Source organism: Lemur catta, chromosome 5, assembly GCF_020740605.2.
Source record: "Lemur catta isolate mLemCat1 chromosome 5, mLemCat1.pri, whole genome shotgun sequence".
Classification (NCBI taxonomy): domain Eukaryota; kingdom Metazoa; phylum Chordata; class Mammalia; order Primates; family Lemuridae; genus Lemur; species Lemur catta.
In genome coordinates, this window is record NC_059132.1 from 109,155,329 (window position 1) to 109,178,459 (window position 23,131).

The following is a 23,131-nucleotide window of genomic DNA, read 5'->3' on the forward strand; positions in this document are numbered from 1 at the left end:
CTGAATGACAAAGTCTATGAAAGTGAAAGTGCCACTTTAGGTAAGAGATGTATTAATGATGCTATAAATCAATCATCAAACATACAAAATTACCTGCAAAGTTTGCCTTGGTGCTCTATAGGAAAGAAAACAAAACTGAGTAAATACAGGTATGTTTCCCATGTGGAAAAAAATGCAAGCGTTCCACACTTCATGCCCAGACCACTGCGAAGACCTTCTCTCTGTCTCCTTCCCGTGCCTCTGATCTCTGCTCGGGCCCGTCCCCCGCCACCTTGCCAGTGGGCGTTGTCACTGTCCCTCCTCATTACTGTAGGAAAGGTTCTCGGGCATTCTGGGCCCTCCACACACCAGTCCCAATTTCCCGCAGCTTCCTAAATAAAGTTTCCCTTCAGCCAAACTGGGCTTTTGTTTTCAACTGCATCATCACATTCCTGTCTCCATACCCACGTGCATCAGTAAAAGCTGTCTTTGTCCCTCTGGGTCCAGGTTCTCCCTTCCTTCAAAGTCCAGCTACTTTCTCAGATTACTCAGCCTCCAGTGCTCATTTCTTAATATTTTAGTGTTTCTGCTACTTGTGTAGTGCTTGTCATATACAGTCATGCACTGCATTACAAAATTTCAGTCAATGATGGTCCCGTAAGATTACAATACCGTATTTTTCCTGTACGTTTTCTATGTTTAGACATATATAACACAAGTACTTCCCACTGTGTTCCAATTGCCTACAGTATTCAGTACAGTAACATGCTGCACAGGTTTGTAGCCCAGGAGCAACAGGCTGTACCGTATAGCCTAGATATGTAGCAGGCTATGCTACACCCTACGATGTCTGCACAGTGATGAAGTTGCCTAGCAATGTATTTCTCAGAAGAATGTAACCACATCCTTAGGTGACACATGACCTTACTGCCTCATATCTGCTGGAGTCAATTCTCCAAGGGGCTCCTATGTTTCTGCACATCTTGCAAGCAGAGACACTGACTGCCTTTGTTTGGACTATCCTCATAAGGATATTTATATAGGAAATAGCCTTAAAAGATAATGTCTCCCTCTGGAGAAGAGGGCAGGCATGCCTACTGCCCTTTAAGACGTGGGTTCCTTAAGTTCAGGGTTCCTCTCCTATAATGCCACCCACTGCATGTGTAGGCGTCACCTGGCTATCTGTGTCACCTTGTGGGAATTGGGACCTGGAGAACTGGTACAAGAAAAAGTTGGAAGTCTATTGCTATGGCTATGATAAAGTCCTTTATCTCTGACCCGGGACTCTTGTGTCTTCTGCTAGCATCCATGACACTATAGCGTAAAATCTGAGACCTGTCACAGTTCTTGACACTGTCTTTCAATGGGAACCTCATCTCCCCTAATCGATAAAGTCAGAGATTAGCGATAGGAATCCATATTATAGTTCTTAATCTCTCTGATACTTCCCCCATGCTTTCTAAGTACACAATATGTTTTATTGATGATGATACCAATGATGTTGATATGGCAAAATCGTCATAGCAACAAACTCCCTAGTTTGACTCAGTTTAAACCAATACTCATTTTCTGCTTTGCATGGCCCTGGCTTTCAAACAGTAGGATCTTTTGTACAAAACACATGTGTGCAAGAGGCAGTGGGAAGGGAGCCAATGTGGGGAGCACAGGGAACAAGGGGATGGGAATAGGTTTGAGCACCAAGCTGTGCCAGAGATGCAAAATTGCCTCTAAATATTGTCCATCTTTTTTCCTTTGTAAAAAGAACCTCATTTTTTTTTAGCTGAGAACGTTATGGCTAGCTAAAATAATAAAGCTGACCCTTGAACAACATAGTTCCAAACTGCACAGGTCCACTTCTATGCAGTTTTCCTCTGCCTCTGCCACCCCTGAGACGGCAAGACCAATCTCTCCTCTTCCTCCCCCTCCTCAGCCCACTCAATGTGAAGACGACAAGGATGAAGACCTTTACAATGATCCACTTCCACTTAAAGAATAGTAAATACATTTTCTCTCCCTTATGCTTTTCTTAATAAACATTTCTTTTTTCTAGCTTACTTTATTATAAGAATATGGCATATAATACATATGACATACAAAGTATGTTTTAATTGACTGTTTATGTTACTGATAAGGCTTCTAGCCCATATTTAAGTTTTTGGTGGGGTGTAAAGCTGTACGAGGATATTTGACTGCATGGGGATTTGGCACCCCAACCCCCATATTGTTCAAGGGTCAACTGTATACTTCTCAGCCTACCTTGTAGGCCATATCCCTGGGTTAGAAGTGGAAGTGAAAGGGAGAGCATTCCCTTCTTCTTGCCCCTTTTCTACTGCCTGGGTTGCAGATGTAATTGTTGGAGCTCTAGCAATCGTATCAGACCATGAAGTGAATTTGGAGATAGAATCCATGCATAGTGGAGGAACAAGTTAGGAAGGACATCAGTCCCTGACACCATGAAGCCCCCAATACCTGCCTTGAACAGACTATCTCTCGACCTCTTTCACATGAGAGAAAAATAAATAATTTGTTTTCTTTAAACCACTGTTATTTTGAATTTTCTGTACATAGTGAACTTAATACACAACTAACACACAAACCCAATTTTCACTGAGTGTAGAGCATATTATAAATCACATTTCCTAAGAGAAGTGCAATCCTATGTCTTTTTGACACTTAAAAACATTGAAAAGTGAGAGCTATGATCAATCCTCATATGTGTGACTGTGTAGTCCAAAAGAAAACCCATGTTAAACAATTCAATTCTGTTTTATGAAGAATTTAATCAAACTTACATGTGTGTAGAGTGTCTTAGGAATATTTGTATCAACACAATGAAGAACAGCTTTTTAAAATATTTTCTGACAGTTCCAACATAAAGGTTTTATCATCTCAAAAAATGTTTCATAGTTCCTTCAAAAATGCTTTATAGCATTGAATGCTACCTGTTTCAGGCCTTTTGTGCTGCTATAACAAAATACACTGGTGATTTATAAATCATAGAAACTTATTACTCACAATTCTGAAGGCTGGGAAGTCCAAGGTCAAGGTGCCAGCAGATTCAGTGTCTGGTCAGGGCCTTGCTGGGAGCCTTGCTGTGCCAGACGGAACACTGGGTCCTCACACGGAGGAAGAGCTGGAAGGAAAAAAGGGCCAGGCAGCCTGTTTTATAAGCACATTAATGCCATTTATGAGAATGGAGCACTCATGACTACTCACAAGGCCTAATACTATTATATTGGGTATTAGGTTCCAACATAGGAATTTTGGAGGGACACATACATTCAAACCATAGCACACCTGCACTGCCCAAAGTCAGGCTGGATCTCGCTTGCATCCTCGGCATCCTCATTCTTGTACCCCAGTCATACGTTCAGCCACGATTTAAATCCTCCACTGTCTGAGACCTCAGCTTCAAATGACCATTGTGCTCATTAGGCTGTGATATGCAAAAGTATGATCCTTAGTAGCACCTTGTGTGTGACGTGGAGAAGGGAGCGAGGTGGGGCAGTGCTAGTGGCACTGGGATTCTGGAGTCCAGTCCCGGCTCCCACTGTCTAGTTCTGGCACCCTCAGGAGAGCACGTGCTCTCTTGTCTCAGCGTCTTCACCTGGGAGGAAAGGAAGCCGAGCTCAGGCTTTGAGTCTTGCCCTGGGCTGCCCTGAGATTTCATAACAGAATTCGTGAGGAAGAGCTTTTTAAACTAGAAAGGGCCGCACTATGTCACATGTCGTGAAGATGGTGATCCTGACACTTAGGAATCCCGTGAAATGCAAGGAAGCTATAAGGGATAAGCCTATGGGGCGCATCGTCAGAGGGAGGACAGGGACACTCAGCAACATCTTGAATGTGTCAGCCCAAGTTTGTTAAGATCTTCTTGCGAGAGTTATCTCAGAGTACCTCTTGTGCAACACACAGAGCGGAGGTTGTGGGCATTACTTTGACTCACCAATCAGATCAGGTTTATTAATTAAAATAATTTAGGTATTAGTCTTAGGACAGCAAATTTTGCATAGTACCTTCAAAATGACCAAGGGAGACAGGTGGCGTTTTAAATGGTCACCATTGTAGCAAAACTACTATTTACGGTTTTAATGGGTCAGCAGGGATGCAGTTGAGGCCCATTCTCTGGTCGGTGGTCGTCAAACTTCATGAGGAGAACTTGCTGTCTCCTGGATGAAGATTTTGGTCAGAACTTTGAGAATAGCCCTGAAGTTCCAAGACAGAATTGGAGAAGCAAAATCCAGGGAGCTCTCTGAACTGAGCTAACTTGGGCCCTGCTCACCCTGGCAGGTGGATCTCAGTTGCAAGTTCAGCTTTGCTACTTAGCTCTTACATGGTCCTGGTCCAGTCACTAATCTTCAGTTTCCTCATCTATAAAATGGGAGTAACAAAACATTCCCGTACTAGATGCTCGATTAATCTTGATCCCTTTCCTCTTAGTTCTTCTAAAAAAAAAGAACCCAGAATAACAAGCAGATCAGAGACTGCTGATACATGCACTGGAGCCTTGGGGGATCCGTGCCTCACTTCTAGCATCCTTGGAGGACCAACGAGAGCTCAGTGCTGATTCAGAGACATTCCTTGAAGAAACAACTTCAAAACTTATGCCAGGTGGGATGATATCGGATGACCTCAAACCAAAGGGGCAAAACTGTAAAGTGGGCGAAGTATGTTTTCAGTTCCTCCCTCCTAACTTCAAGTCGCTTCTCTCTCCTGACAAGCTTGTTTAGAATAATTCAGGTTTCCTAAATAACCTAAAAATCAGTCTCCTGCTAGGGTGACCGGCTTGCCCAGGCCTCCTGCTTGGACTCGCAGTGTCCCTGTGCCACTCATGGATGCTCCAGTCAGACCTTTCCTCTCTGGGGCAGCCCCGTGACCCAGGCTGGGTCTCCGTTCCCACCCCTCTCCCCTCTCAGCTATCCTCATCACCACTTTCTTGTGCGTGAAGCTGCCCTCAGATCAGAGTGTTCTCGAAGGAAAGCTGATAAGGCAACTCAGAGGTTCAATAGCTAATAATGTTTTTTGAGTTTATTGGAGACAATCTGCAATTCCTCCTGCAGGAGGCTTTAAGGCTAAGGCACCATCCAGGAATCCTTTTCCTACCCTTTATAACCTCCATCCTGAACCCACAGGTAAGAAGATTTTTATTTGCCAAGGCAGCAAAGTAACTAACTGCCCAACAGTGTTTGCTGTCAGCACAGGATGTGGGTGCCCCACCCCAACCTCATCTAACTGCTGCCCGGCGGCGGCTGAGTGGCCAGCGCAGAGGAGATACTGACAGTGGCTCCCGAGCACCGTGATCAGGCTTCAGAGATGACCCAGGGGGGTTTCCAGCCTTAAAATTTTTTTTGAGTACAAGCTGGCGTGGAAACATTTCTGTGTGATGTCCCACTACTCTACCTACAGGAGAGGCCTATCTCGGCCAAAAGCATTTCCTCTGCCTTCTTTCTACTCTAAGACAGGCCCGACTGAGAAAGGAAGGGAAATTCTCTCAGCACCTAAGAACTTTCCAGCTGAAAACACTCAATTTCACGTGGCAGGATAAAGTCAGCAATGTCAGCAATGAGTTGGTGTTTCTGTGTATTTAGGAACACAAGCCCCCTAGCGCAACTGTCTCACAGAGCAGGGGGGTGATAGGACGGAGGCCGGGCCTGGCCTGCCTGGCTGGCTTTGGCCCGGGAGACAGTAAGCACCCCAGGTAGGAGGTGTAGCCTTCACAAGAGCACAGGGGAGAGACACCCAAGCAATGGAGAAATTTGTGGAACGCTAGAGCCAAGAGCTAGAGCCAGAGCAGCAGAGCCACTGCAGAAAGACACACGATAACTGTGACAAGCCTGGCTGTGCCCTGGGAGGCCAACCTACACAAACCAAAAAAAGATTTTCCACGCATACTCTGCAGAAAGGCCTTATCATTTGTCACGTTTGGGTATTTTCAGCCACACTTGCATGCAGGGATAACCACAGTGTCATCCTTGACTACAAAGGACAACAGTGACAAACCTCAGGCCCCTTTGCATTTGAAGATAGCTTTGTTAACTCCTGTGAATGCCAGACTTTTTATTGTCAACAGAGCTTCTGAGTTATTTATGCCTGCGAGGACTTGTGTTAGATCACCCCCGTTTTAGCTGCTTCCCTGAGAGGTATCATAATGAAAGTGAGAGTGTTGTCAGCAGTAACACGTCCTACATTGCCTAAACAACCACTGAAACTGGAGCTCCCCAACATGCTCTTGAGGCCTCTCACTCTGTTAACCTCTCCACTTTGGCCTGTCTATGATTCCCTGGGGAACTGAGCAATGGCACAAAATGCTGTCTCATTCTTCATTCTAGAAACTCTGAAAATCTTCCAAAAGAATAAGTCACTCTCTGAGACTCCTGAAATGCACAGTTCTAAACCATTTTTGAAGAACCTGCACAAGGAGGCTATTGTATGCATATACAAATAAATGACACAATTCAATGGTTTAGTACTATCTGCCAAGTTAAACTACTGCCGAGCAGCTGTGCACGTTTAAAATGATGCCTGGCACAACGGAGATCCATAAATCATCAGCTGCCTACTTTCATCCAATTAAGAGAGTTAAACAAGAAAAAAAATCCACAAATTAAGACGTGTTTAAGGACATGGATGACATCCCTCTCTGAATGCAAAAAATAAATACAAATAAAAATAAATCCTCATTTTTCCAAAGTTAAGGCTAATGTTTCTTTTCTGGCGACACCACTTTTCCTGGTTATCAAATCCTGGCATAAAACCTTGTTCTCGGGAGGGTCATTTCAGGCCCATTGGTTTGTCATTCTATAAGCATTAGTGCAAAACAGAAGTGATGACTTTACCTGAAAAACGTCGTTCTTAAAAAGGAGTGGGTGGGTACGCTAGGATCCCAAGGCTTTCCCGGGAAAACGACAGCCATGTTAGAGGTCTGGGGCACCGTGCAGCTGGTCCCTTGGATCTGGCTTGTCCATCTGCAGCACAAAGATGCTGAAGAGCAGGGCCAATGGCCAGGCCAACAGATGCCTCCATGCAGCTTCGCTGGGCCCTGGGGGTACAGGCGTGGCTGGAGAAGCCAGGACACACTGAAATGGAGAGAAGTTACATTCTTGTAAGTTGGGTCACTGTAGGACAGGGTGACCAACCATCCTGGTGGCTTGGAGCTGAGAGGGTTTCTGGGATGCAGGAGCTTTAGTGCTGAAACCAGAAAAGTTCTAGGCAGACCGGGACGAGTTGGTCACTCTAGTAGGAGACCAATTTTTAGGTTATTTAGGAAACCTGAGTTATTCTCAACAAGCTGATAACTCTCAGCTGAATGACACATCAATATTAGCAATCCAGGCTCCAATCAGCATTATGTAGAACATCTATTCATTGAGCCTTAACTATGTGCTCAACATTGTGCTATGTGCACAGGAGGGATAAAAAGGAAAGTGCAATTAATTCCTCAATTTTTTTTTTTAAATTCACTTTTAAGGAGTACAGCCAAGCAAACCTATGCTTGCTACTACAGAATCTTGCACCACACCAATAGACTTGCTTTTGTTTGGAGACTGGCTGGTTGTGGGGAGCTCTTCTGGGCTCCTCCTTCGGTTGTGGCCCCACAACACTGTCCCCGTTGCGCTCAAGGGGGCGCCAGGTCAGCACCAACACCACACAGCTGACAGCTTAAGCTGGCGGGGGAGGGAGGGAGAGAGAAGGCTCTGCCTCTTTAAGATGTAAGATTCATTTCTTCTGTAGCTGATTCTCTCTGACGACAGTTCTTCACTCAGGGTTCCAGGAAACAAACCATTATTTGAATAAGTATATAGTCTCCTAAGGGAACCACTAGGAAGAAATACACTCATTTAATTTTCTTATAATCAGACAATGAAATTCTTTTCCATGGTGAGCAAAAGGAAAACACGATGGCTGCCGCTATCACGAGGCAAACGCAGGACCTAAGGTTGGAACTGGAATTTTGCTCTTCTTGATTATAAAAGCAGAACGTTTTTATCATAGAATACTTGAAAAATTAATGAAAATAAAAGAAAATTTGAATTACCCAAATTATTATTTTGTAGTGTTTCATCCTATTCCTCTTCTGTGCATGTATTTCTTTCATATAATTAGGGTCACTGTGTATCTGTTTCAATGTTCTGCTTCTTAACCCTTTGCCATCACATTTTCAGTGTTCACACATCACTGAATATTCTTCTAAAACCGCATTTGATCTCAGGACCCTTTTATCTTCTTAAAAATTATTGAGTACCCCAGAGAGGTATTATTTATGTTAGTTATATCTATTGATATTAACCATACTAGAAGTTAAAACATTTAAAAGTGTATATGTATTATTTTATGTGACTAACATTCTTTATGAAAAATATCAAAAAATAGGAATAAAAGTGACACTGTTTTAACAACTTTGCAAATTATTAAAATTTTCAAATTGTTCCATTTTCAATGTCTGACTTAATAGAAGATAGTCAGATTCTCTTCTGCCATCATTCTGTAATGATATGTTGTTTTGGTTGAGATATATGAAGAAAATCCAGCCTCAAACAAATATGTAGTTGGGAAGAGAGGAGTATTTTAATAGCCTTTTCAGATAATTGAAGCTATTCTTCTTTGATACTATACCACAATTCAAACTACAAGTGGTAGTTAGTTAAGGGTTATTTACAATGTGGTATCTAAAGCCAAATAGATGAGCTTTGTGTTCCTGTTCCATTAAAATCCATTGATCCATCTGTGCTTTTAATGGATCTCTTAATCATGCACAATTTCATAACTTAAGCCATAGGTCATGTGAAAAATATTAATTAAATTGTGTAAGTCTTTCACATGTTGACATATTTCATGATACAATATTAAAAAATCACACTATCACTGATCTCATCAGAAATATCTCTAAGTATTGAGAAGCTGCAATAGACTGAATGTTTGTGCCCCCCCCCAAATTCATATATTCAAATCCTAATCCCAGTATGATCGTATTTGGAGGTGGATAATTGGGTCTTGAGGTGGAGCGCTCATAAATGGGAATAATGCCCTTAAAAAGAGGCCAGAGAGCTAGCTAGCTCTCTTCCACCATGTGAGGGCACAGCAAGAAGGTGGCCATCTGTAAACCGGCCAGAGAGCCCTCACCAAGAACCAGACCATGCTGTCACCCTGATCTTGGACTTCCGTCTCCAGAACTGTGAGAAATAAATGCCTATTGTTTCAGCCACCTGACCTGTGGCGATTTCTTGTGGCAGCCTGAACTGCCTAAGATAAAAGCTATCGAGCTCACAGTGGCAGATACAAATTACCCAAAATTTAAATTTCACTTGAAAGCTCAAATGTTATCATTGGCAACATTCCCTGAAGTGACTGGCTCACTTGGTTCATTTTAGAGAATATATCTGCCAAAACTCCATTTGAATAACCATCGTCTGCCAGTCTTTCTTCAAGTAAAAATGGCATTCTATGAACAAAGAGGCTAGTTAAGTTCACAACACACAAATAACTACAGAAGTTCTTATCCCCCAGACGACCGTCATACTTGGGTTTGCAGCAGAAGTACTTGATCCGCGCTTCCCAGTCTGTGTCACGGAGTATTAAAAACACGTATACTGTGCTCACTTCAGCAGCGCTTCTGCTAAAATTGGAACAACACAGACAAGATGAGCATGGCCCCTGCACAACGATGACATGCACATCTGTGTGGAGTTCCATATGTTGCTTTCCTTTTCTAATGTTTATGGGTAGGGAAATGAGGCTCTGATGAGCACCTAATTGAGGGGCCTCTGGGCTTCAAATCCTACACCCAGTTCCTCCAAAAACAAAAAAAATATATACTCAAGGTTCAGATTTAATAGAAGTTATAATTTTTACTGATTCTTTTAAGACCATTCTTAATTAAAATTGGTTTTTTTCCCCTGTGAGTGCACGGTGTGGAACACAATGACTGTTGGCATAGTTGGGTGCTACTGCCTGGCTTCGTGCTCAGGTGCTATAGGTTTTACCCACCATTGCTTTTGCACCAGCCATGCAAACATCAACTCGGTGAAAAAGGCAAATACATAGTGTCTTAGTATTATTACAAAAATGGTTTTGACCTCCTAGATTGCCTGAAACTTTATGCTTATACTGGGTACAGGGTAATCATAAAGGACAAAATAAATATTAATATCCTCAGGGGATTAAAGGGGAACCACTACTTTATACCTCTGCATCATCTGAATTTTAAAAGATGAACCTGTATGACTTTTGTAGTTTAAAAAAGGGAATAAATGAACGGACCTGGAACTATCTCTAGTGAAAAAAGGGAAAGCATCTGAAGAATTTATCACGTGGACCAAAATCTCCTTAAAAGTCTCCCAAAAGAGTCTTGTGAAAATATCCCTTAAAAATCCTAATGGATTCAGTGACTTAAATGAGTATATTCTATATTTTCTACAGTCAAAATAACATAAGAACTATGAAGATGTAAGATAAGGACTTTGTATAATATTAATACAATATGCATGTTAGTTTGAACTTGAAGTAACTGACTTTATACTGTAATAATTCATCAATTTATATGCATTGTAAAAAATTTATTTAACTATATCATTGATAATTGATTTGACATGACTTTTTTTATTAATCCAGTAAAAAGCTGGACACTGTGTTCTGTATCGGAAATGTAATACAAACTATATCACTTTTCCCTCGTAGGGAAGCCAGACTCAACTCACATCATTTTGTCATTATTTTAACATCCTCTTTCAGGAATGTGACTGTACCAATTAAGATGCTTTCTTGTGAGGGAAAAGAGTAATTGGCTTACACAAGAAGAGCATTTCTTAATTTGCACAGTTTGGAAACCAGAGCAGAGTGGGCTCCAGGTGTGCGTCACGGTCTCTCTCCTCTCTGTCTGACACAGCCTGTCCTCCCAGTGTTGGATCCTACTCAGCAGCGGGTATGATGGCTGCCCACCTCCCTCTCCCAACAAGGTCCAGAGGAAAACAGGGGACAGGCTCTTATTGTGCCTGCCTAGAATCCAGGACACCTTGCCCAGAGGTCCCCGCCAGATTTCCCCTTGTATCTCCTTGATCAGAGGTGGGTCACAGGCACATGCCATTCCTGACCAAGTCATTGTCAAGGGAAGTGGTATGACCAGCGTTGATTTAGACCAGAAATCAGAAAACTATGGCCAAGGGCCAACTCTGGCCCACAGCCTATTTTTGCAAATAAAGTTTTACTGTAACAGCTGTACTCATTCGCTTATATGTTATCTATGGCTGTTTCTCAGGCATCAGCCAGTAGGTTTGTTTTAACAGAGACCATGAGGCCTGCAAAGCCTAAAATACGTGCTGTATGGTCCTCTACAGAAAATGTTTGCTGACCCCTGGTGTAGGGAATTATTCAGGACAGAAAAGACGATGACAAGTCAATCACAATGACCACTGCAAAATAGAGTGGCTCTAAAAACAAGCTCTCTGCCATTGAAATGTGGAGATAAAGTTCGTGGAGTATGTACAACATAGTACTAAACAGATAAATTATGCATCAAAGGTTGGAAGTGCTGTCAGAATTCAAAGGAGAAAGTGACCAATTAAGGCAAAGCAAAAATATTTTCTAAGTACAAAAATTCTCCCCTACAATATTTCATGAGATGCCTAGACAGAGGAGACAGACCCTGACATTCATCCCCGGGGGCCCACTCTGTTCCGAGCAGACCACCATTCTGACTTAGCTTCCCCGCGTTTGCAGGCAGGTGAGCGGCATGAGAAGGACAAGTCTGGCATCTCTCGCTCACGGACACTGGCAATACCGCCCCGTGTCCCCCAGGCTCCCTTATGTCTTCTTCAGCCTTAATCATTACATAATACCAGGGCTGATTCTCGATAAAAATGTGCAGATGCTATTTTTGTTGTCCAGCTCTGTTGATACAAGTCCTGTATCATTTCCCTTCTACGGCATTTTTCTCTCCTTCCTGCCTTTAAGAAGTTTTATACAGAACGTCTTCTAAGATCTGAAAGGCTCTCGTGGTAAAACTAGAAGCTTCACTTCAGTAAAGAGGATGTACACTGAAAGAGATCAGAAAATCCTTGAGTTAACTACAAAAAAAAAAATGTGTCTACTTCTCATCTTCCTCAAAACTACCACTTTTACGCATTTTCCTAACCTGATACTTTGAATGTGCAGTTATGCATTGTGCTAAATACAAGATAAATATTGGATGGTGCTGGGGTCTGAACGTCCCCTCCAAAACTCACGGTGAAATCCGATCGCTGACGTAACGTTATTGGGAGGAGGGGTTTTTAGGAGGTAAGTCCTGAGGACTCCGTCCCCACGAATAGGTGAACGCTGTTACTGAGGGAGGTTAGTTGTCTTGGAGTGGGCTCCTGATCACAGCACGCAGTGTGGCCCCACTCCTCTCGCTGTCTCCCGCGCTTGCCTGCGCCTCTGCCACGCTGTGGCCACAAGAAGGCCCTGGCCAGATGCGATCCTTTAACCTTGGACTTTCCAGCCTCCAGAACTGTGGGTCAAATAAACTTCTGATCCTTACAAATTACCGGGTCTGTGGTCTTCTGTTTCAGCATCAGAAAACAGACTAAGATAAATGGGTGTAAGAATATGGAGAAATGCTCTTCAAATTCCTATCTCATCTGCCCTCCAGGACTCCTCGGAACACTGAGTTTGAAGTTAGGTGATGACTTCTGATGTCTCATGAGTTTCATGAGATGAGAGCGAGACGGGAAGCAGTTGTAGGACTTTGAGGAAAGAGGAAGGCCCTGCGTCATCTGCCCACCACGTAACCACGGATGCACCTGCCCCAGCAGGGACTGTCGAGCCGTTAGCAGGACACTCTGAGAGGCAGGTCTGAGCCATGGGTGCTCCCAGGAAGTTGCACGTCTTCACTCTACACCTGAAATGCAGATGAGGATCACAGTGGACAGAAGGCAGGCTGGCAGGATCCTAACAAGGTTGGATACTACATCTCAAAGCTGATGGTGAATCAAACGCTTGAAGAATTAAGTACATTTTAAAGACCTAGGTGGAGGGGAGGCCAGAGTCCCACTCTCAGGGAGTTTCAGATCAGAAATATCTTCTTCTGCTTAATGATGTTTAAATCTTTTTATTCAATTCAGTAACTATTCCTTGAGTAATTATTGTGTGCCAGGAATTGAACAACGTGTGCAGAAAGGGCCGTGAACAGCGTGGTCTCTTTCACCAGGGGTTTATGGTCTGCCGTGTACCTTGCTTCTCTCTCCCCGTTAGCCTGTGACTGTCTGAGGACAGGACTTACACTGTATTTATCTCTTAATCTCCTCACACATAATTAATCCTCAGAAAAGTTGTGGAACGAATGAATGACTTGACTGACTGAATGAAGTCAGCTCCGATCCTAATGCAGTGATCTTTCGTACTTCTTTACGAGCAAGAATAGTCCTAGACCCAAAATCGGAGAAAACTGAGAGGCCTACAGGTGTTCCATGTTCACCGTTGGAATCAGGCCAGGGGGACTGGGATTACAGAGAGACTTTTGCACCAGGAAGTGTTAATGGGATATACATTTAGCACATGGGCTCTAAATATTTCACAGCTGAGAATATATAGTAGGATTGCGTGGATTACAGCAGTGACAGAGACCTTGCTATAGGAAAAAGACAAAATATTTGAGACTGAACCTGCTCTTGACTAAAATAAGTGACACAATAAAATTTTCTGTGTAGAGGCATTTTAACCTACTTTCATGTCTCACACATGTTCAGGCAATAACCGTCTCATTACTATTTTAAATTCCATTCACCCTTTAAGATGCAGCTCAGCTACCGTCTTCTCCTCTAAGAAATATCCTTTGATCCTCTTTCTGATTTGCCCTCATCTGGGCTAGATGTCTAAACTGGCTTGAATAGTGTCCCCCACAAAATTCACATCTACCTGGAACCTGGGGAGGTGACCTTATTTGGAAATAGGTTCTTTCAGACGTAATCAAGTTAAGACGAGGTCATAGTGGATTAAGGTGGGCACCAAATTCAATGTGACTGGTGTCCTTATACAGAGAGAGAACACAGGAGAGAAGCCGTACGAAGATGAAGGCAGAGATTGGAATGATGCATCTGTGGCCTGAGAAATGCCAGGGGTCGTCAGCAACCCCTAGAAGCTAGAAGAGATGAGGAAGGACATGTCCCTAAAGCCTTCAGAGGGAGCATGGCCCTGCCTTTATTTTGAACTTCTAGTCTCCAGAACTGTGAGCGAATAATTCCCTGCTGTTTCAAGCTACTCAGTTTGTAGTGGTTTGTGACAGCAGCCCTAGACAGGGGGCTGTGGAGCCCTGTGCTTTCCACAGCCCCACACTCAACGCCACGCCACGCTGGCTGTGTGTTAGTGCATACATCCCCTCCCAGACAGTGGCTTCTTGGAGATGACAGCCTGTCTTACTCATTTCTGTGTCCTCAGCGCCTAACATGCTAGCTGTCAAAATAAACGTTATTAAGGTAAACTAACTGGGACAGGGTTCACACTTCTAAATGTGCAACGATATTAGAATTTGCCATTCCCGGCCCAGAGCCAACTTCCCCCGCAGTGAAAATAGAAACTGAGAAGTCTGATTAAACATGCCACAAACCTGACCCTCCTAATTTGGACAGACATAGTACGATATTTCTGCAGAAATTCAGCTAACATCTCAGAAGTATTTTTCTGAAACTTCACCTAGAGATGTCCACATGCTGATTCATTGGAATAAGCAACAAAAGAAGTATCCATATTCCAACCTAAGAGAACAATCATTTCTGTGAAGACTGTGTCATGAGTCCTTGTTCAAAACAAAGAAATAAGAATAACTAAGCATGTCACTCCCTCAAGTGTCAAAGGCCGTGGCAAGAACATCTGACTGGCTGAGGCAGCCTCATGCCCATGCTCTTCCACCAGGGGGACAGACAAAGATTATTTGTCCACCTCTAGCTATAGTGGTGGTAGGTGAGGACCTGTCTTCATGTATTGGCCCCAAATAAGGTGGCTTTCATATGCTGGAGAGCTTCCTGTATTTTTGTAATTATATAGATAATTTTGTAATTACATATATAATTTTATATATACATATTTTTGGTGTTAAAAGTTTTTGGATATATAATTATATATTATATTTAGTGTGTGTGTATATATATATATATGTATATGCACATACACATATCCAAAAATCTTTAACACACAGATAGTTTATTCCTTGATCACATAAATGGGTGCTCTTTGCAAACAGTAATTTGGGGGACCCAGGTTCCTTCCATCTTGTGACTCTGCCATTTTCACTCATGGTTTCCAAGGGTCCTGAACTTATTTGCATTAATCTGGAAGAAGAAGACAGAGACAACAGAGGCTTTTAGGGGGACAAGCCCAGAAGTGTCTACTCACTCTGCACATATTCCATTGACTAGGACTCAGTCTTGTGACCACTTCCAGTTGCCTTGGAAACCACGTGAGCCCAGGAAGAAGAGGAATCTGGTTTGGTCAACAGCCAACAGTCTCAACAATTATTGTCCACTGCAACATCTCTAAAATTTTAAGAAGTCTTAAATCAAAAGAAACAAAATATCATGACCAAAGCTTGCAGGAATCAGGTAAATCTATTAAGTCTCCACATTAATAGTTGAAAGAAAAGAAAACTAGCTTAAAAAAATAAAAGATTTATGAAAAATGTGAACTATGATAAAAACAGGACCTGTAAATATTTAGAATCCCACCAACCAAACATTTAGATGGTGTTTTTCTGACTTTTCTTCTGGATGTTTTATGATTAAGAAGCTTGTGATTAATATATTAGTCATTAATTAATCAATATATTTTCCAGATCCCATTATTTTATCAAAAAATATCTCAAATCAAAGTTTAGAATTGAAAATAATGTAACTATAACAAATAACAGCTATTTCAATGTGAGATTTAGTTGTAAACTGCAGATTCCCTTACAAAAAGCTTAGTTGTCAATGTTTTGTTACCAATTTTTGCCTTGAAAATGGCTGAGTCTATACAACCACAATTTTGATCAAACCAGTTTGTCTTTCTGTTATCATCCATAGCAAAACCCCACAAAGGCTTGGTGTTTCTTGGAATGATACGGCACAGCAGGCCTTATGGATATACTAAGGGAAAGTTAAGTTCAGCATGTTTGGCACTGTTGTTTGTTTATGCCTGACTGGCACAGCCTATGGTTTTTGTTTTGTTGTTGATGTTTTTAAATCTGTGCTTCTACATTGTCTTTTTCCGCAATTATAATTAAGGTAGCCAGGCAGAGACTATGTCTAAATTGTTTATCTTTAATATGCAAAGGGACAGATTGTCATCAGCCTGCTTAAAAGATAACATACACTAACTTAAACAAGGTAAGTCTTTGGTAATTCCTAGCCTCTGCTATAACTTTTCTTTTTCTCTTTTCAGCTAATGTATAACCCTAATAAATTATCCCTCTAATTGTGGGTTTGCGCAGCCAATTCAAAAATAGAGTTATTAAGGAGAGCAAATGAGGTAATAAGCCCTTTTGTTTTTCTTAACAAGGCATCTCTTAACATCTAAACGTAAATTACAAGCCATTATTACAAATCTTCCCTTCTTTGATGACATCTGTGGCTAAATGTTTGGACCTTCCCTTGTGTGTAAGTTAGTGCATTAAGTACTGCCAGACAAAATGAGCCGTGTGTGCTATATTAAATATGCTATTAAGCAAATGAGGTTTTAATACAAAGAAAAGATGCCCAAACTGTTTTGTTTTGACGTACTTTGTGCGTTGTGTTTTACTTTGTTTGGGGCATCTCACACGCGTACTGAGCTGTTCTAAGACTGCCCAGTAACACGACTTCGTGCTCTGGGAAGCCAGGATAACACCTGGTTCCCTTCTAAAGTACGCAGAACACATACAACAAAGACAACGAAAGCAGGAGTTGATGTTAACATGAAGACAAGCTGTCTTTTTTGTTGTTCTGGATTCCACAGAGAAGAATCCACACCTCATTACTGAGCAATGAATGTTTCTGCTTAATTTGGGTGTGCGGGGAGAAGCCAAAGCTGCTTAGACCGCTAATTAATCTCTTACAGTCTTGGGAGATGCTTAAATGAGTGAAACAATTAAAATCAACCCAGCTGGGAGCCCGGGAAGAAAAGCGGAGAAGAGTAATTAATGGAAACCCAAACATATAAGCCGTTGTGGTACCTACATGGAGCCCGTGACGCTGGTGGTCAGCGAGGCATCATGGTGTCTCACACGGTGGCATAGGGACAGATGCGCACGTTTACCAAAAAACAAACATACTCACGATTTGTGTGCAGATGCTGACGCAGCTTCCAGTTTACGCGTCCCGCACACACAAGCAGTTTGCACACTTTTATGGGCAGTATACATGGTTCTACGGAAAAGGCGCACATAGAGAATGATTGTTTTGCTTCGGCAGGGAGGTGAACTTTGATGGAACTTAGTAAAACACAGAACATTTATTACCATGAGAAATGGCTCTCTGGGGAGTCATTTCCCTGCCCTCCCGGTTTGGAGGTGGAGGGCGGCAGTGACAGCCTGGGTAAGAAGGGGGCAGAACAATAGGTTCTGTGAGCTCGAGGAGCTGAGGTTGCCCTCACCGGGTGGGTGGTACGAGCGTCAGTCCTGAGCACCACATAACTCAGCCAGAAGTGACGGATTCCTGCGGAATGTGGAAACAACAAAGCGGGTAAAGCAGAGCACACTATGAAAGCGCACTCGAATCACCCGACATGCGGAGGATTTTTCCTGCCAGCGGATTCCACTGTTGAAAAGCCGCACGCCTGGCGAATTTCCTGATCAAATCCAGAGCAGTAAGTAACACTGACTAACCCAACGATATTACCCAAACCAGACTCCACAGGGCGATTGGATCAATTAGAAAACAAGCAGCTTTTGCACCCTTTTAATAAAAATAGTTAATTAATTAATTATGTTTGTTTGAATTTAAACAATTTTTAACACACTTACATCAGCGTATCTGGATCATTTCAGTGCCTTCACTGCCAAAGCCGGGGCAGGGACCTTCAGTTTCTCTGTCCTCGCTTTGTCTGTGATGACCAAGGTCTGAAGGTGTTCGCTGCCCCAAGCATTTAATTGCATGCTATCCTTGCATCTTTCGAGCCTGACAGGTTTGGCATCCTCTTGCCTGGCTGCGAGCAGAAAGTCCTGGATCGGCACTGCTGGAGAGACACCCTCTCCACACAGTGTTTAAAAAATGCTGAGGCTCTCCTTTGCTCTGTATTTCATCTCCAAGTCACAAAGCAAGAAAACGGCCCTGGGCTAAAATGAAATGAGACTCTTTCTTGCTGTTTAGCTTGGCTATGTTTTTTCATGTATTTCATTTCCACTCTCTCGATAAGCTCCTGGCCGTGTCTGCGGACTTACCTGGCTGTTCTAAGAAGTCAGCTGTCTGGTCACTGTATCTTAGACCCCCCACACAAAGGTAACAGCCTGCAAAAAGCTTTGCACCAGAGAGGGAAAGGCCCACCTAGGGCCACAGCATCCTGACAGCAGGGCGCCCCGGAAGCCCCAGCACCCACGCAGAGATGTGCCACGGCACAGCTTGGAAACAAAACTTGCCAGAGTTGCCTTGGCTCTGAGGATCTGTGATTGGCTCTGACACTTTTGATGCAGGATGATCAAAAGCCCTTCAAAGATTAGCCTCCTAGGGAATCTCCACTGTCTTTTGTCTTTTCTAGCCTAGTGATTTCCCTCCACCCCCTGCCAAGATAGGAACTGTCAACACGGTGGCTCCTAGCTTATATTTTAAATGGGAAGAAAAAGCTGAATTATGAATTTACGTTCTTTAAGTGCAGACACACATATACATAATTAAAAGATTTTTATTCTATATAACAGTGAATCTGAAATCTGTTCATCATCAGAATCCCTTCATCACATGAGGAGGTTTTGCAAAACTACCAGTTGTAGGGTCCCAACCTGGGAGACTAGAGCTGCCTGGGCCTGGGGTCACACTCCGCAGTCTGTACTTCAGCTGATTCCAACAGTCACCCTTATTTGAGAACCAGGGACTCAGTTTAGTTATTTTTTAAATCAAAAAAGTTGAATGTATCTTTGGAGATTCCTTTTAGAACAGATTGCTTGCACTTTGACTTTCAGTTCCAATAGTTTCCTTAGTCACACTATCTCCTTCCACTTTCTTCAAATGGCTAATAGAGCCGTGCAAAAGGATACATGTAGTTCCATGTTTACTAAACTTGCTAGGTAACTTAAGTCAAAAAGGAATTAATAATCCTATCTTTATGACACCCCAGATCATCTCCTGTTATCTCAAGGGATGTTGTGAAATTTTTGAAATGAAACTCCTCTGGGTTCATTTAAATTTCTAAAGTTTGAAAAACACTGCTTTAGACTCAAGGGAAGGATTCAAGGCTCCTCCTCCCCTGTCTCCTCTGTCCCTCTCCCACCCTCCCTCCATCTCCAGAGCCACTCCGTTATTTTTCCACTGAGGTCCAGCCAGGAAAGTGGGCACTGCACGAGGTATTTTAACGGAGGGAATTTAATATGAGAGATTTTGGAGAACTAAAAAAGCAAAAAGGAACACAAAGAGGGCAGAGATAGGTAGGACGTGGCTTCCACTCTTAGGGAAAAAGTGGGAGTTACCAGAACTAGAAGTTGGATGAGGGCCTCATGGAGCGAGGACCCGGGTCTCAGGGTGGGGGCTCTGCCAAGCCACTGCTGGTTCCCTAGGAGCTTGCAGGACAGGTCTCTTGGATCTGGGACTCTGACCTCCACTGCCTGGAGGCCACTGCTACTTCAGACAGAGTGTGAAAGGTTCTAAGAGCAAGGAAAGATGCTGAAGACAGGAAGTGACTGTTGCCGCCCAGGGAAAGGCCATTGGCAGGGTAACACCTAGAAACAGCAAGCGAGCAGGAAGAAGGAAAATCCCTCTCCTCCTGCTACCCGGTGTCCCTGCAGGCCATCCTAAGAGGAAGCCAGCTGCTCAAAGCGAAATGTGCTTTCCAGAGTCTCAGCCCCTGCATCACACAGCAGAGTATACAGAGGAGCCTTTGGAGCTGAGAGACGATGTCTTAATCAAGCATAAGATGGGGCTATGTCTTGGGTCAGAAGAGCAGTGGAATTCGCATTGGTAGGAACAACAAGGTTAACAGCTTTTGTTTTCATGACTGTACTTTTTTGAAGACCAAATAAATTTGAGAAAACTATTTTTATAATCCACTCTTGGCGTGTCATAAAGCCCATTAATGTATTACAGCAGCAGTCCCCAACCTTTTTGGCACCAGGGACTGGTTTCATGGAAGACCATTTTTCCATAGACTGGGGGCTGGGGGCAGAGCTCAGAGCTCACGTGGTGATGCGAGTGATGGGGAGCAGCTGTAAATACAGATGAAGCTTCGCCGGCCCACTGCTCACCTCCTGCTGTGCGGCCCAGTTCCTAACAGGCCACAAAACGGTACCGGTCCACAGCTGGGGGGGTCAGGGACCACAGTATTAAAGGATCTAAGGAATCTTGCAGTAAAGGAATCTGCCTTACTTTCTTTAATTACTTCTAAAATTTATTTAGTGTGAATTCCTTTTTTTTCCTCCAAATATAATACTACTCAGAACATGCAAAGTGTGTTTTAAATACTGTTCTAAAAAGGGGTACTTTAATCTCCAAACAAAGACAATAAAAAATAAAAAAGGTACTACTTAAGTTTGAAGTGCTTTTTAAATCTATTAGCTTCTAAAGCTGGAAAAAAAGGAGAAAAGAATGTACATATACAAGTGAAATCAAATAATTGGGAAGAAAAATAGAATTCTATCTGCAAAGTATTAAACATAACTATTTCTCTCACATGCTTTCTGGAATCTGTAAAAGGGACATCCTCCTCTGCACTTTACCATACTGTTAGGGGCAAAAATTCTTTACTTAATCCCCAGAAGAATCACTAACCACAAGCTATCACAAAGACCACCAGCTTCACCAAAATCTGAGGGAACAGGCAGTGTTCCATGAAACTGGACAAATCGTCACAAAGCACCCTGACGCCCAGCTGCCTCAGACACACAGGGTGGCTTGAAAAGTTATCCTGCAGGGCAAAGAGTGGTTCTCTTTCTACTTAAGAAGATAAAAAGAAACTCTGTTCTCTATGGTTACTTCTACCCGCTCCACGCCTGCCTCTCAGGCTGGCAGAGGCACCCGATGGTAACATCCAACACGGACAGGACCGGAACACACAGTACAGCCTGCAGAGAACTCTGGGGGGCTGAGCTGGATGGTGGTCATGGAGACACAGGGTCTGAGGCCACCATTTGGCAGGTGCAGGTGAGTTGGCAAAAAAGGTTATCTGCGAAGACAGATGCTGAGGGAAAAGGAATGACCAGGATGGGGGGAGAGAGGGAGAGAGCACAGGAGGAGGAGGAGGAGGAGGTGGGGAGGGAGGAAGAGGAGGATGTGGGCTCTCCCTTTTATAGACATCAGGAAACAGGAAAGAGGAAGGAAGGGAGGGAGGGAGAAAATAATTGCTAGATGATTTTCCAGATCCAGTGAGGATTGACTCTAAATTTTCCTATTCAACTAGAATGTTTCATTTTACAACACCACAATGTCCAACTGCTACAAGCGTCCCCATCAAGTTATGCTAATCTAGCTTTGACCTCTGAGTTGCATTTTGTTCAACAACTGATTCCTGCCTGGAAATCTTGTAAGTTTCTTAAGTAAAAGCAATTTGAATTGATTTTATTTTTTTAATTGGCTGTTCTATTCCTTATCCTAAAAACAGGTAGCAGAAAGTTCCAAACAGATGAATGTGGGTAAAAGTAGCTACCACATGACGTCAGCACACCTCCTTGAATCGGGATGTGCTATCTACGACCTGACGTGACACTACATTCATGCTCAGACAAAACATCAAGGCCCGATTCTAGTGCTGAGAAACCTCTGTCCCACCCATTTGGAAGGTCGTCAGTAGAGACGGAAGACCCTGGAAGTTTTATCTCCTACACCCACACGGCAATGGCAGAGGTTCCTCGGGCAGAGGCAGAAGAGATGGAGCGGAGTTAAATATCTACAGTTCCAGTGATTAAACCTCCTATTAACAGCCTAGCAGACAGACTCTTCCTGAGATTAGGTTGCTCTCACTGGACGTGGCCGCACTTCACAGGCGATGCAGCACTCTGGACATCGCCCAGCCAGCTCCTGCCCATGGGCTCCTCTAAAGGTGACCTACCAATGGGTGTTTTGCCTCAGGGAACACCATCCTCCACCTTCTACATTCTCTGGCTTTGTCATCTCTTTCATTTGTTTCTTGTTCTTTCCTCCCTTTTGGAATTAATCTGTCTGCTTCCCAAACTCAGTTTCAGCTGGAATACAGATTGCAACTTCCCTTGGCTCAAGCGCCCACAGACGAAGGCAGCCGCCCTACCCCGCCCCAGGCTCGGCTCTGCGGCTGGAACCCCAGCCTTGCAGGAGGAGGCAGACCACACACCGCAGGCACCAGCCTCTTGCCCACAAGCAGAACTCGGGCCCCGACTGATTTCATAAGTAACGCTACCTCTGGGATAGCACACAAATGAACCCCTTTGTAGGCCTGAAAAAGTATCCCCAGTAAATATTTCAGCAGTGTTTGCCTTTTTTTTAAATTATTTTTTATTCTCTTTTCTCTTTTTTTTTCTTTTCTTTCTTTTTTTTTTAGCCTCACATTAGATGCCTTTTTTCTTTAACAATTTAAAAATAGTTATTTTATAGTATCTTTGTGAATGAATGTCTAATTATATTGGCTGCTATTTCTGACAATTCTGGATTGTTTCTTCTTGTATTTTGTAATTTAGAATTGTGAGCTCATGTTTGGTGAGACTTTTTCTTTTTGTTTTTGTTTTTATCTATCTCTATCACCAGGCTGGAGTGCAGTGGCCTCACCACAGCTCACAGCAACCTCTAACTCCTGGGCTCAAGCGATCCTCTTGCTTCAGCCTCTCAAGTAGCTGGGACCACAGGTGCCACCACCACACCCAGCTAATTTTTCTGTTTTTATAGAAACAGAGTCTCACTCTTGCTCAGGCTTGTCTCAAACTACTGGCTGCAAGCGATCCTCCCCCCTAGACTTCCCAGAGTGCTAGGATTACAGGCATGAGCCACTTGTACCAGGCCTAGTGGGACTTTTTCTATAGGAATCCTGTGCAGCCTAGGCTGAATATATGTCTTTCTAGAAAAGG

The 23,131-nt window shown here is 43.2% G+C and overlaps 1 long non-coding RNA gene and 1 other non-coding gene across 5 annotated transcripts in view; one reads left to right on the forward strand and one right to left on the reverse strand.

Moving 5' to 3' along the window:
- Positions 1–23,131, reverse strand: part of LOC123638687 — an 83,711-nt gene that overhangs the window by 35,430 nt on the left and 25,150 nt on the right. For 2 of the 4 annotated variants that reach the window (XR_006735438.1, XR_006735437.1), the window contains exons 8-13: positions 17,921–18,102; positions 17,417–17,612; positions 17,235–17,324; positions 15,340–15,496; positions 6,816–7,055; positions 2,995–3,112 (exon numbers count right to left, since the gene is read on the reverse strand). This is a non-coding gene — a long non-coding RNA (uncharacterized LOC123638687). The remainder of the gene's footprint in view (positions 1–2,994; positions 3,113–6,815; positions 7,056–15,339; positions 15,497–17,234; positions 17,325–17,416; positions 17,613–17,920; positions 18,103–23,131) is intronic. The other 2 variants (XR_006735439.1, XR_006735440.1) reach the window with 2 other exon arrangements.
- Positions 9,569–9,675, forward strand: LOC123638991. Its single transcript, XR_006735560.1, has one exon. It is a non-coding gene; the product is annotated as a U6 spliceosomal RNA (small nuclear RNA).